This window comes from Rattus norvegicus, chromosome 2 (genome assembly GCF_036323735.1).
Source record: "Rattus norvegicus strain BN/NHsdMcwi chromosome 2, GRCr8, whole genome shotgun sequence".
NCBI lineage: Eukaryota > Metazoa > Chordata > Mammalia > Rodentia > Muridae > Rattus > Rattus norvegicus.
Window position 1 is genome coordinate 32,007,574 of NC_086020.1, and position 18,501 is coordinate 32,026,074.

General features: G+C 43.3%; 1 protein-coding gene across 5 annotated transcripts in view; it reads right to left on the reverse strand.

The window, feature by feature from the left end:
• Tnpo1 (transportin 1) overlaps positions 1 to 18,501 on the reverse strand; it is a 92,636-nt gene that overhangs the window by 65,843 nt on the left and 8,292 nt on the right. The window contains exon 1 of one of the 5 annotated variants that reach the window (XM_039102144.2): positions 13,950 to 14,197. The exons of 3 other annotated variants lie outside the window; for them this stretch is intronic. The gene's annotated coding sequence lies outside the window, so the exon portion shown is untranslated. Of the gene's footprint in view, positions 1 to 2,404; positions 2,428 to 13,949; positions 14,198 to 18,501 lie in introns of those variants that run through there. One more of the 5 variants, XM_006231840.5, reaches the window with a different exon arrangement.

An 18,501-nucleotide genomic window follows, 5' to 3' on the forward strand; every position in this document is an offset into this window, starting at 1 on the left:
GGTTGCCTTCAGAAGGCAAAAACAAAGTCAGCCCTAAATTCTTAAACTCAGATACAAATTTCCAAGATAGAAAACAGTAAACTACCAAGCTTCCTCCCCATAGGAGCTGTAAACTAGTTTAAAAAGCAGATGGGGGGGGGGGGGTTGGGGATTTAGCGCAAGGCTCCAGGTTCTCCCCAGCTCCGAAAAAAAGAAAAAAAAAAAAAAAAAAGAAAGAAAAAAGAAAAAAAGCAGATGGGAGGGCCAACAAGATTGATCCACAGTGTAAAGGGACTTGCTACAACTAGCATTTTATCCTACCATCTCCACAAACTTACTCTCTGACCTCCATAGGTGTACACACACACACACACACACCCCTCTAGAGGCAAGCAGATCTTTGAGTTAGAAGGCCAGTCTGATCCATAGAGTGGGCTCCAGGCCAGCCAAGGCTACATCATGAGACTGTCTCAAAATTAATTATTCTGGGGCATTTAAGATGTAAAAACCTATGAGTGTAAATCAATCCCTCTGAGTCATGGCTTCCTAACTATTATATGGAAATATATCAATGCCAAGTTAGATTATAGATACCTAGCAAAGATTATGAATGATCTGGAAAAAATGGAGTTCTAAGAGTTAACCCAGGGGCTAGAGACATGGCCCAGTGGTTAAGGGCACCAGCTGCTCTTCCAAAGGACCCAGGTTCCATTCCCAGCACCCAAGGCCCACAACTGCCTGTTACTCCAGTTCCAGGGACATCTAGCAATGTCTCCTGGCCCACAGGCACCTGTTATTTGTGGTGCTGCACAGACAGATACACACGAAGGCAAAACCCCAACAAGTACACCTTTGATCCCAGCACTCAGAAGGCAGATCTCTGTGAGTTCATAAGCCAGTCTAGTCTACATTGGGAGTATAAGGATACCTGGAGCTACTTAGACCTTGCCCCAGATAAAAAAGTTAACAAATAATGCTGGAGAGACGGCTTTACGAGCACGGGCTGGTCTTCTAGAGGACCAAGACTGGACTCTCAGGCTCACATCCCCTGCCTGGTAAGCACTGACCAAGGCAAAGGTAAGTGAAGCACACAACTCGTACCTAGTGAGAGCCAGGTGAAGCGCAGCTCGCACCTAGTGAGGGCCAGGTGAAGCACAGCTCGTACCTAGTGAGGGCCAGGTGAAGCACAGCTCGTACCTAGTGAGAGCCTGGTGCACTGTCTACTGCGGGATGGATGGTAAGGAGAAAAGCCTGGCTTCCCTCATCTGCTTCAAAGCTCTTCCCCAACGCCACTCAAATGTAAACAGCTATGAGCCAAAGCGAAGTTCCCACATGCATGTTGCATCGCTGTGAAGAGACAGATGTTGCCAGCAGTGTCAGGACCTCCCCAAAGCTGTGCAGTATTCCAAAGGAGACAAGGTTAGCCATCCTTCGGTCACACTGCAGTTCACAACTAGAAAACTCTGTATGTGTGCATGCACCAAAACAACCTTGCCACAAGTTTCATGTATATATGTAAACAAAAAAGTTAGGCTCTTGGCTCTGAAAACTATAAGCACATTTTTTGCTTGACCAATATGAGACACTATAGTGAAGCTTAGGACAGGGCTTCCTAGTAGTCCTATAACAGCCTCTGTCCTACCCTGGAAATGAAAGAGTTCCTCTCAATCAGGCAATCACTCCTAGTCGGCAGCACTGTCTCAGTAGAGGAAGGTGCGGAAAGACAACAGCGCTAATCCAGTTAGGAGGCCAGGAAAGAACTTCCTTGAAGAACGGACTTCTCAGCTGAGATGGAACTGAGGAAGGCTAAGAGGGGGTGTGGGGGTGCCTTTCTGACCCAGTGGCTAGTAAGTAGACAGTAGTGAAGGCATAGTCACCCACCACCGAGGAGAACTGAGTGCAGGACACTCCATGCTCTGCTCCAGACTCCAGTGCTGTCAGGCCAAACCCCTCAGGCCACAGTGACAGCAGGAGCCACCAGAAACTTAACTGTCCCAACTTCATCTTAAGTAGAGTTCCAGTGTCTAGAGGAAGGTAGTCATGTTTCACAGAAGGCAAACTCAAAGTTCTTGTCCTTACATTTTAAAAGACTTAAACATGGTGGGCATGGTAGTGCTTGTGTTTACTCCCAGCACTAAAGAGGCAGAGGCAGAGCCTGGTCTACATAGTGAGTTCAAAGCCAGCCAAGGCTGAGTGGCAAGCCCCTATCTAGGGCAACAAGCCCAACGTATGATTATGCTGATAAGAGTGGCAGATAATATTTTTGAGACAAGCAATCTTCTAGAGGCACTTACATAATAACTAACTTAACTTCACAACTTTGATATGGTATTGATAGAAACCACATGCAAACTGACACCCAGGGAAGTCACTTCTTAGTTACTCAGCAAGTACAGAGTAAGACGAGGTCTCAACCCAAACTCACCTGGCTTCAGAGTACACTCCTGCCAGAGTGGTGGTGCTGTATCACAGTCCTGAGGGGCAGGGAGATGACAAATTCAAGACTTTGTCTCAAAACATCAAGCAAAGAACAACAAAACGAAGACCATCCACCAGTCCTCTCAGGTATCAAATAAGGGTCCAGGTCTCTTAGAAATATCAGTCTGCAATCTGGGAAACCAATCGAAAACACACATACAACAAATACTGGATAGCTCTGTCTGAGGTAAAAGAGTAAAGGCACTCTTCACTATTGTAAAAGCCTAACATCTGAAAAATCAGTATATAGCCTGACAACTAAAAATCCTAAATCTAAATCTGCTTGTGTGTGTGTGTGTGTGTGTGTGTGTGTGTGTGTGTGTGTGTGTGTGTGTGTGTGTATTACTTTCATTTAACAAGCAGAGCTTAAGAATTGTGGTGAAAAATCTGAAGAATAAAAATGAGCCACCCTTTCACAGTAAATATCTCTTTGCTATGACTTATTAGAAAAAAGAAGCTAAGATGAGCAAAAAAGTGGGGAACCAGATCTCCATGGGTTGTGGGACGAGTGTTCACGGGGAGGGAGGAGTGGGTAGGGAGGCTGCGTGGGACAGATCTGTAAGCTGAGCCTAACCTCGTTCAGGAACCAAGTTCAATTAGACGAGAAGGCAACAGGAGCAGCACTGTTGGTGGGCGTGGGGCAGGGAGGGGGTGAGGGTGTGTGTGTGAAGGAGACTGAATCCGGGACTCCGTACACCTAGATAAGTACTGTGCCTTGGAGCTACACTCCCAGCAAGACAGTATGGAACATGGCAGTAGACATGTGAGTTTGAAACACTCTGCACTGGTTGACTGCTTAGGGTAAGTGGTCCAGTGTGCTGCTGGGAAGAAAGATGCTAAGCTTTTAGTTTTCCAGTATTACGGACTCATTGCTGCCAATAAGGGCTGTAAGACAGACAGAATAGAGAGAAACCAGAAAACAGGAACCAAGAAAAACTTTTAAAAATGTATTCTTAGCATGAGGGAAGGAAGACTTTTCACAAATATGCTAGTCAAATGCAAAAGTATACACAGTACCATGAGTAGATGTGGTCTCTTAGTGACCGACACTGGAGACCCCAAATTCAACCCAATCTATACCCAGGCACCCTTTACGCTTTAGTCACTAGCATCCCCGACAAAGCCATGAGTCAGCTCCTAATCCACTGCAAACGGGCGCAGGTCAGGAGTGGCCCTGCAGAGTCTATGTTCAGCTCACGCATGGCAGAGGCGCTATTCAACACCAACATACGAGCCCCAGATCTGTACAGATCCAAGTATTCACAGGCTTTACACTGCTGTTTAAATGCCAGACCTCATCCAATCCTATGCATATATACCATTATTATCTCTACTTTCCAAAAGGGGAGGGCGCCTAAGGAAAGTCACCAAGAGTGAAAACAGGAAGCCAGGATTCCAGCCTAGGGCTGCCTGACTAGAGCCAACACGTCCTCTCACCCTACCTAGCCTGTTCCCCATCGCTCCACATGTGATGAACCACTCACAGAATACAACAGTGGGCAAACAGCGAACACTCTTGGGTGTACTTCTTTTCCCATCATCTGTAGCACCGAGAACTCAGCACCCTCCTCAATCTACTGTCTCCAGCTCAACCACTTGGGGTATGACAAACTGAACCTTGTTTCAGAGTTCCTTGGAGGGGGTGCAGGGGCACTCATGTATGTGAGGGCCAGAGGGCAAACTCAGGTGTCATTCCTCAGGTGTTGTCCAGTTTGATACAAGGTCTCTGACTCACTAGAGCCTACTATTACACTAGGCTGGCTGGCCTCGCCCTGCCTTCCCAGTGCTGGGATTATGAGCATACACCACCATGCCTGACTTTTTTTGCATATTTTTGTTTTTTAACGTAGATGTTGAAGATCAGACTAACAGATCTATCTAATGGGCCCCATTTTTAGACTTTTCACCTTTAATCAAAACATAAGGCTGATAGGGCTGATATCGCTTTGTATTTAGCTTTTGGTAATATTTGTCATTTGCAGAACAGCAACTCCTTCTTGAGTTCTATAACAAATTTAACCATCGAAGTGGGTCTCCATCTCTGTGTATCTTTAAGCAACTTGAGCCAGTGGTTTCTAAAGTCTAACCACATATTATAGTCACTAGAGACTCGCAGCTAGATGAGAACCAGTCTCCTAACTAAATATATCTGCTCCTGGAAATGCTCACTGCTTCTTTCTCTAGCGAGCAATTTCTGAACTACAAAGTGACAAAATCCAAAAACTAGAAGGAACAGATTGCAGACTTAAGTGATTAATATGGAAGCTCTGCTGTCAGAGTCTGATGAAAATCATCACTTAAGAACATACTGTAGGGCTGGAGAGTTGATGGCTCAGCAGTTAAGAGCACTGACTGCTCTTCCAGAGGTCCTGAGTTCAAATCCCAGCAACCACATGGTGGCTCACAACCACCTGTAGTGTGATTCAGTGCCCTCTTCTGGTGTGTCAGGAGGGAGGGAGGGAGGGAGGGAGGGAGAGAGAAAGAGAGAAAGAGAGAGAGAACTCATACATAAAATAAAGAGTTAAAAAGAAAAAAAAAGAGCGTACTGTAGTATCTATCTGTATTACAGAGCTAAGGCTGGCTCCAGTTTACAGTGGACAGTCCTTACAGTCACAGGAGGCTCAGAAACACCTCTAGCCCCAGTTTCGGGGGGGATCGTGTGCCTGTTGGGCTCTCAGGCACCTGTACTTCTGTGCACAGACATACACACCAGTACACAGAGAGGGTGAGGAGGAGAGAATGTTAAGAGACAACAGAGCAAGGACAAGCCAGAGGCTTTCTCATCTAATGGTACCAAACACTTGGTAAGGATCTGCACATAAGCCCAACAACAGCGAAGAGAACCTAGGTGGTTTGGGGTTATTTCTCTGAACTGAATTAGTACCATTGCTTACTGTAGTAGTTTTTATTTCTGGGATGTGGATTTAAGGGAAAGCTCTTATAAAGTCTCCTCTAACTATTACAACATGATTATACTTTTTATCTCAGAATATTGATTTTGCCAAGGTTTTAATATAGTATTTAATAATTTTTAAATGCTTTTGTATTTTTCAAAATTCTAACTTGAATTGAAGAGCTAGCTTTAGTGATGCCAGCTCACTCACTAAAAGTCACTTAGCTACTAAGTGTTAAAGTCAGCTGCTGGAGAGAGAGTCAGTAGTTAAGAGGACTTGCTGCTCCTGCAGAGGACTGGGGTTTGGTGCCCAAGCTCCAAGGAGGCTTATAACTATTAACCCCAGGGTCTCCAGCACCGTCTTCTGGGCTTATGCAGTCAAAACATTCATGCACATAAGCAAAAGTAAGTAATAAAAAATAATTGAGCTGGAATGTCTTCCTATTATTTTGGATCCAATGTTTTTAGTACTCTAAACTGCTTTAGTTCATAGATAATTACGATCAATAAAACTGCAGCCCATTTGATTTCTGAATTCACTGGTTTAAATGCTGGCACGCATAGACGATGGAGGTGAACCTGTACTGGTGTCACAAGCACGCAGTGCTCAGGCAAGTCATGGTATTGAGTTATTTAAAACACGCCAGCATCACGAGAGTTACTGCTCTTACTAAATGTAAGGAACTGGGAGACTAGGAGAAGCATGACAAGGATGACAACAGCTAAATATTCTTCCTGTGAAACACTGAAATCGTCAAGTCAATAAGAGAAATGGTCTGATACTTTTAGACTCTGGTGTCCATCTTTATTGTGAAGCCATGCTAGTATAGTCAATGTGAAACCAAACTGATTTCTAAGAAGACTTGCTAGCATATGGATGGGGATAAGACTACAGGCCACTCGGATGACAAGCATGCCATCTGACGGTTAGACTGCTCTGACGGTCTAACTCAAGTGCTATTTCTCACTTATACTTCAGCCTATACTCAAGTACAATATATTGATTTGGTTGGTATCTTACCATTTCAAGGAAAACAGAAAAAGGAGCACTCTTAAGGACTAAATGAGAAAATGCCCAGAGCAGTTTCAAGAGTAAGATAAAATGGTTTTTAAAAACAGGTAGGTAAGCAGTTAGAACTGCGATTAGCTGTGTGGTGCCCAAATCGCCCATTTGTTTGCTGAAAGCCCACTCCAACACTAAGAGGAGCACAGCTCAGTGACCACTCGGTCATAGCAGGATGGACAGAGCAGAAAAACACAGCAAGGGAAACTGTTTTAGAGAGGTTGTGTGTGCGTGCATTATGTTTTTATCTACATGTTATCTACATACACCACATGCGTGCCTAGTGCCCAAGGAGATCATAAGAGGGTATGAAGAGTGGGTGTCCTCAGTAAGAGCAGGGATGACTTCGATGGTTTTGGCTCCTGGGCTAGCCATTGTCTGACCTGACTGCTGGCCTGCCTCTCTAGTCCACCTTTTCAGGGAACTTTCTGAGCATTGGTTTCACTGTCTGTGAAATGGGCTGATGAAAAGGTCAGACAAGGACAAAGTGCCACACACAATACTGCTCATTCCCTCACATTGCACTTCCCAGGAAAACTGTTGCTAACCCTCCAGATTTCCCCACTGCTGCCTACACCATCAGACTATAGGAAGATGAAGAATATAGACATTAGTTGTGTATAAACAAAGAATATTCAAGGAAAGTGGGCTGTTCAACTTGTCATTCAAATGGGAGAGTGAGTATGGTTTGAATGTTACATTGAAACTCATTTTCCAGCGGATAGCAACACATGGGTCTCTGGAGAGTGAAAGGGTGTCCTTAGAAGAGGGCTGAGGTGGACTTCTGACCCTTCCTCTCTTATTCCAACATATGCTATAACGTCATGAGGATACAGCAGGAAGGCACCATTCACAGACCAAGAGGGACTCCACCCAGTCTAAAGTACTTTACTGCAGTGGCATGAACAGACTTAGGTAATGATACCGTAGGACCAGAAAACCTGGAAAACATTAGAGAAGAATGAGAAACAGAAGAGGGGCATCACGTGGTGACTATTAAGTCAGATACGAGGGAAATAAGCCTGCAAAAATTATGTATGCGAAACACTAGGAGGTTGGCTGCTAGTGATCTCCAAAGTCCTCAGAGTCAGATTAAATATATCACAAGAACACTTTATAGGTAATCAAACATGGAGAAAATGTGCAGGGATGAAAGTGCAACCACATAACTCAAGTTTTAACACAAAATGCAATGTGACGTAGTCCATGTGTGCTCGAGGATGCTTTTTCTTTTTAAAAAGTGTTTATATTCAACACCTTATTGACTTACCAAAGTAAAAGGAGCACACGTCCATCACATAACACAGTGGCTCATACACTCCATGCTAGAGATGTATCAACACTCTGTATCGCTCTAAATATTTGCTTTGAAAAAAATATAAAAGTTCTTGCTTTTGTTTCCTATTTTCTGTCCTGTCTTCTATTCTCTGAAGACGTTTTCTCCTAATTGCTGTTAGGCTAATTTGCAGCACACCTAAATGGTATGGGAAACAGCAGAAAAATCACATGGCATGAATAGTAACCCCAACATTGGCTAATGTCATTGAGAACAACTTGGAACCATGAACAGAGAGAGGCTGTTTTCCTTTTAATGTAATAAAAAACAATGAAGCTTAATGAGAAATTCATAAATGAAGGCCAGGCATCATGGCACAAGTCCCTGCACTTGGGAAGTAGAGGCAGGGGGATCGGAGCTTGAGGCCAGTGTGGGATACGTCAGTTTCTCTCTCACGCCGAGGGTGTTTAACGGCCAGGGGGCATCATTCACCCTCAGTCCACAGAACTGGAGTTCATTAACTAGAATAGAACTGTAGTTGGAGAAGAACAGTCATTTAACCACAAGAACACAAAGAATGCTAGACATTAGTTAGTCGATCTTTTTTATTTAAAAATAAGATTCAGAAATCAAAATTACAAATTAAGAGGAAGAATTTTATTTCTGATTTTAGAAGGGAGCGTTCAGTTTTATGAGACCCTCCTACCTCCATGTTTGAATGGTTCACTGACATCTGATAAGCACTTCAGTAAAGCCACCGACCCCTTCTCTAAGGAACTGGCAGCTCATAGCCCATGTCTCAGGGAGGAGAATAATGGCAAAGTTTACTTGGTGGCTTCATTTTCTAAGCACAACTGATAAAACCGGACAATGACCTTCGATGTGATGAATCCTAGCACGAAAACATGAACTCACTCTATTGAATTTCCTTTCCTGGGAAGACGATCAGAAGTACCAAGAGAGTTACCATTTGCCAGTTCCAAAAGCTTAAGCTAAAAGGTCACAACTGGTAGGCAGGTAAACACACCCAAGGCAAAATTACATAGATCAGAAATTCTAAGCAGAGGATTGTGAAGAGCTGAGCAGGATCTTTTGGGCTGCCTAGCTTCCTGATTGTAATTCCTTTGTAACTCTAATCCATGAGTGATTTAAATGGAACTCACCCTTGCTTTTAAAATAATTGGTATACATTTCTTTTTGTTGAAAGAAGTTCAGCCAGAGCCAGACAAGGCGCATGCCTTTAATGCCAGCCCAGTGGAGTCAGAGGAAGATGGACCTCTGTGAGTTCGAGGCTACAATGCAAGCTCCAAGACAGCTAGAACTACAGAGACTGTCTCAAAACACAAAACAAAAGCCCCCAAACAAACAAAACAAAACAAGAAAAAGAAAAGAACCTAGCTAAAAAAGAGATACCAACTATTAAAATACCTATACGTAACTAAACATACCATATGATTGTAACAATAGGAGCAACAACCTTCCCAAGTGTTCTGGCTTCATCTGAATACTTGCAGTTCTCTGGGAACTGCTGAATTGGTACAACAATGGCTCGAGATAATCTTGGGAACAAATTTCCTTAGCAGCATTAATTAGCAGTCAAACATCAAAGTCTATGAGAGATACTGGGTATAATGAATAAATCCACACATATAAGGGAGAAAGAAAGCTGAGTAGGAGAGTAAGTCAGCAACCAATAAAGGCATGCATCCTCCTTTATTAAATTCTTGTTATTACTCACTGTCCTTCCTTTCTTTTGTGTATATGTGTATGGGTATGCATACCCATGTTAACGCATATTTGCAAGCATATAGGAAGGACTAGGGCAAGTAACATTCCTTATGAACCACCCACATTTAGAGAGTATATGTGTGTATGTATGTATATGTATATACATATATTATACATATAAATGTACATATACACACATACATATCTGCACATTTGTTTATTTTTGAGACAGGTTTCTCTGTGTAGCCTTGGCTGTCCTAGAACTCGCTCTGTTTTAGGCTGGTCTCAAACCAGGCCTCAACCAGGCCTCTGCCACCACTGTGCTGGAATTAAAGCAATACCCCACCACTGCCCAGCTTTACCATGTATTTTTAAAAAACAGACTCTCAGTGACCTAGAACTTCCCAAGTCAGCTAGGCTGGCTGGCCAGGGCATGCACCCCAGAGATCCTCCTGTCTTTGCTGCTACAGTGCTGGCACAGGTGCATATGCCATTATACCTAAGGTTTTTAAAGTGCCTTTGAAAGCCAGCACTTTACTGAGCTATGTCTCCAGGTCCCATGTTCTATTTCCATTTTGAGGAAGGGCAGCCACCTCATCACATTCGCCATGTAGGACAGCGGCACTTCTCCCTACTATGATGCCAGTTTAAGGATGCTACTTGTTTCCCAAGATCCTTCCCCTCGCCTGCATTTCTAGGGGGTAAATCGGTAGACCAACGTGTGCTTTACGTGTGCTTTACTTGGACAAATGTGAAGGCACTACAGACAGCATGGTCTCTCAGTGCAAGCTGATAAACTCTATAGAGTAATACATAAGTATTCACAGGACACAGGAGGCCATGGCGCCTCGGCATCAAGTAATAAATGCAGCAGCGAAGTAACTCTTTAATAGTTTTTAGTAATAAAGAGTTTTAGTTTACGGTGATAAGTACATGTTAGCCATGATAGACTAAAACTAACACAATCTACTGGAAATAAACTCAGTGTGCGTGAGCCTTAGACATGCTTACTTTTGCTTCCCTCGGGGTTAATTCTCTAAGCTTGTATTCTGAGTGTATTAAATACAGAAATGGGTTAACTTAAATTTATTTTTATTCCAGGATTATTTCTGCTAAAGTGAATCTATAGGTAAGAAGCATAACGCTTAATTAATGAGCCAACAAAAAGTTGGTAATTTCTGTGATGACATGAAATATGGTTGTGCCTAAGTGGTAAAAAGAAAACAGAAGCTGCATTCACAGTATAATCACAAACATACATAAAATACTTGTATGAACTGAGATATTCTCCTAACAGTAATACATAAATAACTTAATCTGGAAAACTAATTTAGCACCAAAAGACAGTAGTACATAAAAGAAAATTCACAAGAGAAACTCCAGCCTTACCCAAACAAAATCAATCTCTCTCTCTCTCTCTCTCTCTCTCTCTCTCTCTCTCTCTCTCTCTCTCACACACACACACACACACACACACACACACACACAGAGGACTGGACAAAAAACAAAAAAGTAGGTTATCAAAGTGTTAGTGTCATAAGGTATTTTTCCTCAAAATGTTTTAAAACTGTGGGTTTAATGCTTGTAATGAAAAAAAAAAATCAATCTTCCCCTGGTAGAGTTATTGGAAGTCATATATAGCTAGAGCATAGACTAACCTCCCCAACCCTCAAAATTACAGCTAGTTCATAATACAATGTTGCCATTCGAAGCAGTGACTTAAGTCATAGAACTTACACTTTGAAAATGTGCTAAGTAGAGCCAGTGGGAGAGCTCAGTAGTTAAAAGCACTGGATACTCTTAGAAAAGACCCAGGTTCAATTCCCAGTAGTAGCCCCTTGGCAGCTCACAACTATTAACTCCAGTTCCATATGCTATACGCTATACAGTTAAAACACCAGGAGGTTCAACTTTCACACAGATATACATGCAGGAAAAGACCAATTTAAATGGCCATTTTTTTTTTTTTTTGGTTCTTTTTTTCGGAGCTGGGGACCGAACCCAGGGCCTTGTGCTTCCTAGGTAAGGGCTCTACCACTGAGCTAAATCCCCAGCCCAAATGGCCATTTTTTAAAAATGTGTTAAAGTGTTGGAGAGCTGGCAACCACTAAGGACCAGGGTTCGACTCCCAGGGTTTGACTCCAGTTCCAGAGATCCACACATCTAGCACCTTCTTCTGGCCTCTACCAGCACCAAGCATGCACATGGTACACAATTAAAATACTCAGACATAGAAAAAATAATATAATGAAAATTAAAAATAATTTGAAAAAGAAAACTATTTAAAAGACACAAAAGCATGAATACAGACTAAATACAGAAAACATCCCCTGAAGGTTATCACATTTGACGGGCCAAGTCTTGGGGCTGGTGAGACTGCTCAGCTGTTGAGAGCACTCACTCACTGGTCTTCTTGCAGAGGACCTGGACTTGATTTTTGGCGCCCACACTGTGGCTCATGACCAACCCAAACGCAGTTCTAGGGGATCTGATGCCTTCTTCTAACCTCTACAGGCGCTGGGCACTCATACACTAAAATAATAAAATACCTTTGTAAAAAGTTTAAAGAAAGCAGTCAAGTCTTAGTTAACTATAAGGTTCGTGTACTTGGAACTACTCTCTCCCAAATTATGGCACTGAAATGAGTAAATATAATAATTAAAAAGAAAACAAACTTCATAGGAATAAAAAAAACAAAAAAGTGAGCCAGTGATTCCATTAGAATTATGTCAGAAAAGCTGATCTGAACATCAGAAGTCAGAAACTTCATTTTTCCTTAAGGAACAGAAGTAACTGGAAAGTCCACTATGATAACCATCCTAACTCTGTGGAGCCTATTTTAACAATGGCATCACAGAAAGAGAATACTGTTCGGACTTAAGCATAAAATATCAAGTAAAGACAGAAAGAAGCAGTTTCGCTGCCCAAAACTGAACATAAGAACCAACACCAAGATTTCACCAACTTTCAAAAGAAACAGCACTGTATGCACCCGTCAGCAATTTCTAAGTTCTCAAGACACCAACGAGTAACTGTGAAAAGGCCAGGTCGGAAGCCAAGCTACGACATGGACTGTGAGAAAGTAGGACAAAATCCTCAGACAAAACAGACAAAAGCCACCCAGAAAGGAAAGCCTGACTCTACACTGGGTCTTGAGACTTCGGTAATAGTAAGTGGGCAGATTTTCAAGAAATTATAAGTATAATATCTGAGAGAGGCTTACGTAGTGATGCATTACAAGAACCCAAATGGGCTCCTCCTCAATGACAAACTGTCCGTGCCTGCTCACCTGACAGAGTTAATGGAGTTGCCCTTGCTAAGAACATTTAAATCATTTTTTAAAAAACTTCAGAAGGGGTTGGGGATTTAGCTCAGTGGTAGAGCGCTTGCCTAGCAAGCACAAGGCCCTGGGTCGGTCCCCAGCTCCAAAAAAAAAGAAGAAAAAAACAAAAACAAAACTTCAGAAAACAGCAAATGAAAGTGCTCACAGCTTAAGTGCTGCGGATGGGGTCAGCTCAGTGAAGCTTGGTAAGAAGGGGTGAGAGACTGGAAGCCAGGCTCACCCTGGTTTAGAGCCAGGCACAGTTCCAGAGTCTGCATCACCCTCTAAGTAGACAACCACTGGAGACTTCATACACTTACAAGCCACAAGTGTACTGACTTTCAAATACACAAGGTGCACTGTAAGCTGTGAAGTGACCTTTCACTTAAAAACAAGTGCAGGCGGCAACCACCTCTAACATGTAGAGTTAACAAAATCATACATCTGTCTCACCACGTTGCCCCCAGGCTGGTTTAGAACTCAAAGGCTCTCCTGGCACAAGCAGCACTGTGCTCGCCTTGGGCCACACACGCTCCTAAGTACTAAGTACTAAGTACCCTCCGAGGTGAGTTAGAATCCTGAGTGCTCTCCTAGTTCTGAAACTCTGACATGGAAATACTATTCCATATTCTAGCCCGTGATTCGGTACTATCTAGGCTAAACAAGATTGGGGAAGATTCACGAACTTTACAGGAGTTCTACTGTTTCACATCCTTTATTTATTTGAGCAAAAGATTTGGGCCAAAGGGATGGTATTTGGCAAGGTGATCCAAACTCACAGCTAGAGCCTGCAGGGAGCTAGAGCCAGCAGCCAGCTTTAACACAACTGCCTCCCTCCAATAGCCTCTAAGTCTCAGGGCGGGGGGGGGGGGGGGGGGGCGGGGGCGGGGGGGTGTGTGGCATTTCCAGACTCCATTCTCAATCCTCTGCACTGACAGTAACCGCTGAGCATGCTACACTAATTATTTAATCCCTTTGGCTTATTTCTTCACATAAAATCAACTGAAGGCTGACCATCTGCCTTTCAGCTTCTAGAAGTAAAACTTTAATGACTGTAAATAGTGACTGATAAATGGTTAAAATGTACAAAAGGAGCCTCATTTCTTTAAGCTACTGCAACTTTCCAAGCCTCCCTTCCCCCCACCTTCTAGAAACTGCTATTCTAGTCAGTCATGCAAGTCATGCCCTGGAAGATGCTACTCAGAGCTACCTGTCTGTCACTTGGTTCTCCTTAAGACCATGGCTCCTGTAGAGGCGCAGGGTTAGGGCAGCGTTTTCCTGGGCTCACTCCTCACAGTCGCACTGAGCAGGAAGATTACTGCTGAGCTGGGCATGGTGGCTCATGGTTTTCATCCCACACTCAGGAAGCAAATACAGGAAGATGTCTATGGGCTCCAGGCCAGACTAGTCTACACAGTGAGTTACAGGACAGGCGGGACAGGACTACACAGTGAGGACCTGTCTCAAAGACAAAAAAAAAAAAAAAAAAAAAAAAGAAAAAAAATGTACTTTTTGAGCTGAAACCAACTGCAACAGATTAAGTGGTTTCTGTTCATTGGTTTGGATTTTTTTTTTTTTTTTTTTTTTGTCTGTGTCTGTTTTTTTCTGGAGACAGGGTCTCTCTACGTAGCCCTGGCTGGCCTGGAACTCAGAGAGATCTGCCTGTCTTTGGCTCCTGAGTGCTCGGATTGAAGGCGCGTATCATGAGGCCTGCCTCAGATCCAGTGTTTGAATTTTATCCAGATACTAACTGACCTTAGCACAAGAGGATTAATTCATTTTATAGAAATTTCTTTTTTTAATCATTTTTTTTAGATTTATTTATTTATTTTGTATATGAGTACACTATAGCTGTCTTCAGACACACCAGAAGAGGGCATTGGATTCCATTACAGATGGTTGTGAACCACCATGTGGTTGCTGGGATTTGAACTCAGACCCTCTGGAAGAACAGTTGGTGCTCTTAACCACTGAGCCACCTCTCCAGCCCCCTATAGAAATTTCTAAACAAAGTTCTGTCTTAAATCACAGTAAGAAAAAAGACCTCTCTTCTAAAAAAGTGTTAACAACTGGATATAACACAAGGGTCTGACTGCACTGCGCACTGAAATAAAAACACAACTAGTATACAGGGTAGTACTGAAACAAGCAACTAGTATACAGGGTAGTACTGAAACAAGCAACTAGTATACAGGGTAGTACTGAAACAAGCAACTAGTATACAGGGTAGTACTGAAACAAGCAACTAGTATACAGGGTAGTACTGAAACAAGCAACTAGTATACAGGGTAGTACTGAAACAAGCAACTAGTATACAGGGTAGTACTGAAACAAGCACTTCTCTGTGCATTTGAAATTCCTTCATAAACATCTAAAGACTACAAAAAGACCACCCACCTGACTCATACCCAAGGGTCTGTAGGACTGAGGAACGACTGCCTCACCTCAGCTGTAGCAGTCTTCACAGCTTTCTTAATGTCACTGTTAGGCTCCTTAGATGACTCGCTGCCCCTAAATACTTTATGACCTCTTCTTTTCTCCATATCCATGATTTCTGGACTCAAATACCGGAGTCCAGATACCGAGCCTTACCCCCGTGTCTGTGAGACAGTCACCTCACAGTCAGGTAGGAGAGACAGAGAAGCCTGCCTTTGTAGCTCTGATGGCTTGGAACTTACAGTCTGGCTTCAAGACCTGTCATTGCAAACTAGCCCTGAAAGACAAGTCTCCATCCCCCCTACCCTCCGCAGTCTGTTATCACTAATGTCACTAGTTTCACCCTGCTGCTCAGATCAAAGCAGTAAAAGGCCATTCTTGATTTTCTAAAACGCCCACACTGCTGTTCAAATACACCTTCAACTGTGTCTCCTCGGCCTGCTCACTGCAGGAGCTAAGTCCAGACACCATGCTCTCTAAGAACGTGACCTGTACAACATTTCCGGGCCTCCGTTTTATTCCCTAGAGGTAAAGCAGCAAAGCTGACTCAGTGAACCCTGTAATTAACCGTGGGTGGAGTTCACAGTCCTGGGGTAGCCTTCAGGGATGTTGTTTAATGTAGGTCTGTACTTCCCTGACTGCATTACTGCCTACCTTGGTCGCCACGCTTCAGTCACACCTGTCCCTTGCCACCTTCAGCTTGGCCCTGCCACCCCTACTGGCCCCTCCTTCCCTAGACCGTGACACTTCAGAAAGGCAATGTCCTCCTCTTCCTCTCCACCCAACTGATCTATTTCTCTCACTACTTCGCTGTTTTTAAAAGTATCTATTTCATTATTTTCCTTTTATTTCATTAAAAAACCTCCAATAAAAATTAATAAGACTCTTTGCATTGCCAGGAAAACAATATGAATTCCAGCTCCCTAGAACCATCTCGCAATCTTGGTTCCCTTCCCAGAAGCACTCTGGGATGTGCTTTTGTATTATCTGTGTAAAGTCCTCTTTTGTGCATCTAAATATGTAGAAACAATAAAGCATTTTATTTCTGCTCTGTAACAAAGCACTCAAAATGTGCCTTAGCTTCCCTAGTCACTGTCTATAGAATGACAGTATAGTCCATAGACTGAGTGACCTACAGTATAGATCACTGATGAGTACTTACCTACTAACCATCTTAAACCTATGAAAGCCATTTTACTGGGTATACACTGTAGGGTTTCTATAGCGGTTATGTTTTAAACAGGACAGAGGATAGATTAGGAAGGGCTGGGACTATGTAACAGAATGCTTCCCCAGCATGTGTAAGGCCCTGGGTTAACTCTCTGGAGCACACAGGCGCGAGTGCATGCACACACCCACCAATAAAAATGAACACTCCCACCAATACCAAACAAAACAAACGTTAGGCTCTACAGGCCACAGATGTGTTCCATGCTCTTTACAACCCTGTAGAAAGTAAGATCTGAACAAAGACTTAGAGGTGAAGCCACTGAGCCAAGCAGGTGAAGACTGCAGCCCCTGCCGTTGGTAGAAACAGCAGCATGGCGGGAAAAAGACAAAGCGTCTACAGGAAGGGAGGCCAGGAAAGGAAGAATGGGTTGAACAGACCAGGCAGAACTTCAGCGTTCAGTGTAGGGCCTGGCTCTGTGAGGAGCACTGGTTAGGAATATTTGCGTATGTACAGGCTGCTATAACCAAATACGAGTTAGCCAATTAAACACAGTGGCAGTCTCTCACCATCTGCCAGTCAGGAAACCCACGATTGAACTACTGTGAGAATCTGCTCAGGGCCTACTTCCTGGCTCAGAGAGCTTCCTTTTTGCTGTATCCTCCAAAGGATATCCTTTTTTCCCCTTAGATTTATTTATTTTATGTATGAGTACACTATAGCTACACACCAGAAGAGGACATCAGATCCCATTACAGATGGTTGTGAGTCACCATGTGGTTGCTGGGATTTGAACTCAGGACCTCTGGAAGAGCAGTCAGTGCTCTTAACCTCTGAGCCATCTCTCCAATCCTCATCTTTTTTTTCTTATTTATTTATTTATTTATTTATTTATTTATTTATTTATTTATTGTGTACTGGTGTTTTGTCTGCATATATATCTGTATAAAGGTGTCAGATCTCCTGGAACTGGAGTTACAGGAAGTTGTGAGCTGCCATGTGGTTGCTGGGAATTGAACCCAGGTCCTCTGGAAGAGCAGCCAGTGATCTTTTTTTTTTTTTTTCTTTTTCTCTTTTTTCTTTTTTTCGGAGCTGGGGACCGAACCCAGGGCCTTGCGCTCGCTAGGCAAGCGCTCTTCCGCTGAGCTAAATCCCCAACCCCGCAGCCAGTGATCTTAACTGCTGAGCCATCTCTCCAGCTCCAAAGACATCTTTTAGGAAAAGCACTACAACTATTCACGAGGACCTGACTTGTCTAACTTAATCACTACAATCCCCATTTCCAAACACTATCACCATGGGAGTCAGGGTCCCTGCATGAGTTTTGGGAGGATACATGGTTTTCAGAGCACAGTAGAAACTGCTGTGGATGGGATGGAAAAGTAGCAAGGGCTGTAATGATGTGCAGCAGCCTCGCCTTGACTAATGAACTAAAAAAACACTGATTGGAGAGGCCAGGTAGAATGGGCAGAGCACATAGTAACACACTGCTGTCAATGAGCAGGCTACAAGGGCAGTGGCTGGGACCAGGGGGTTGGAGGCAGAAGTATGAGTAGCTCTTCAATGTATTTGAAAGATACAGAAAATAGGCTGACCTAAGAGAGGAAGTGAAGTCCAGAAAAAGGCCACAGTTTCAGAAGATGCTTTTCCTATTGTAAGAAAGGAAGGTTGTGGAAAGTAGCATCAGGCACAAAGTTTAGGACTAGGCTTGAACATTTGGGTTTAACAGCTACCATTAGACACTAAGGTAGACATAATAAATAAGACTGGGGCAAAGAGGCTAACAATACACATTCCATCAAGCACTGCTGACATTTAGAAGACTTTTCAAACCGTAAGACTAAAAAGAGGAAATATGGATGGAGAAGTGTTGCCGGCAGGACAGAGGCCAAGAGCTTTGCAGCATTAAGAAAGAACCAGAGAGGAGTTACAAGGAGCTGCCCTGGGGGAGTGAATAATGAGGAGTGTGGTAACCTGGAAGCAAAGAAGCAAGCTTGTCAAGACGAAGGGGAGGAAACGGCTGGGACGGATGCTGCCAGTTCAAGTTGATACCTGAGAAGCCATTGGTTGAACTGGTGGAGGCAAAGACCTGGTTGCAGAAAGATTAGGAGAATATGGAGGAACAAAGTTGGCAATCACAAGGGCTGACAATTTTGCT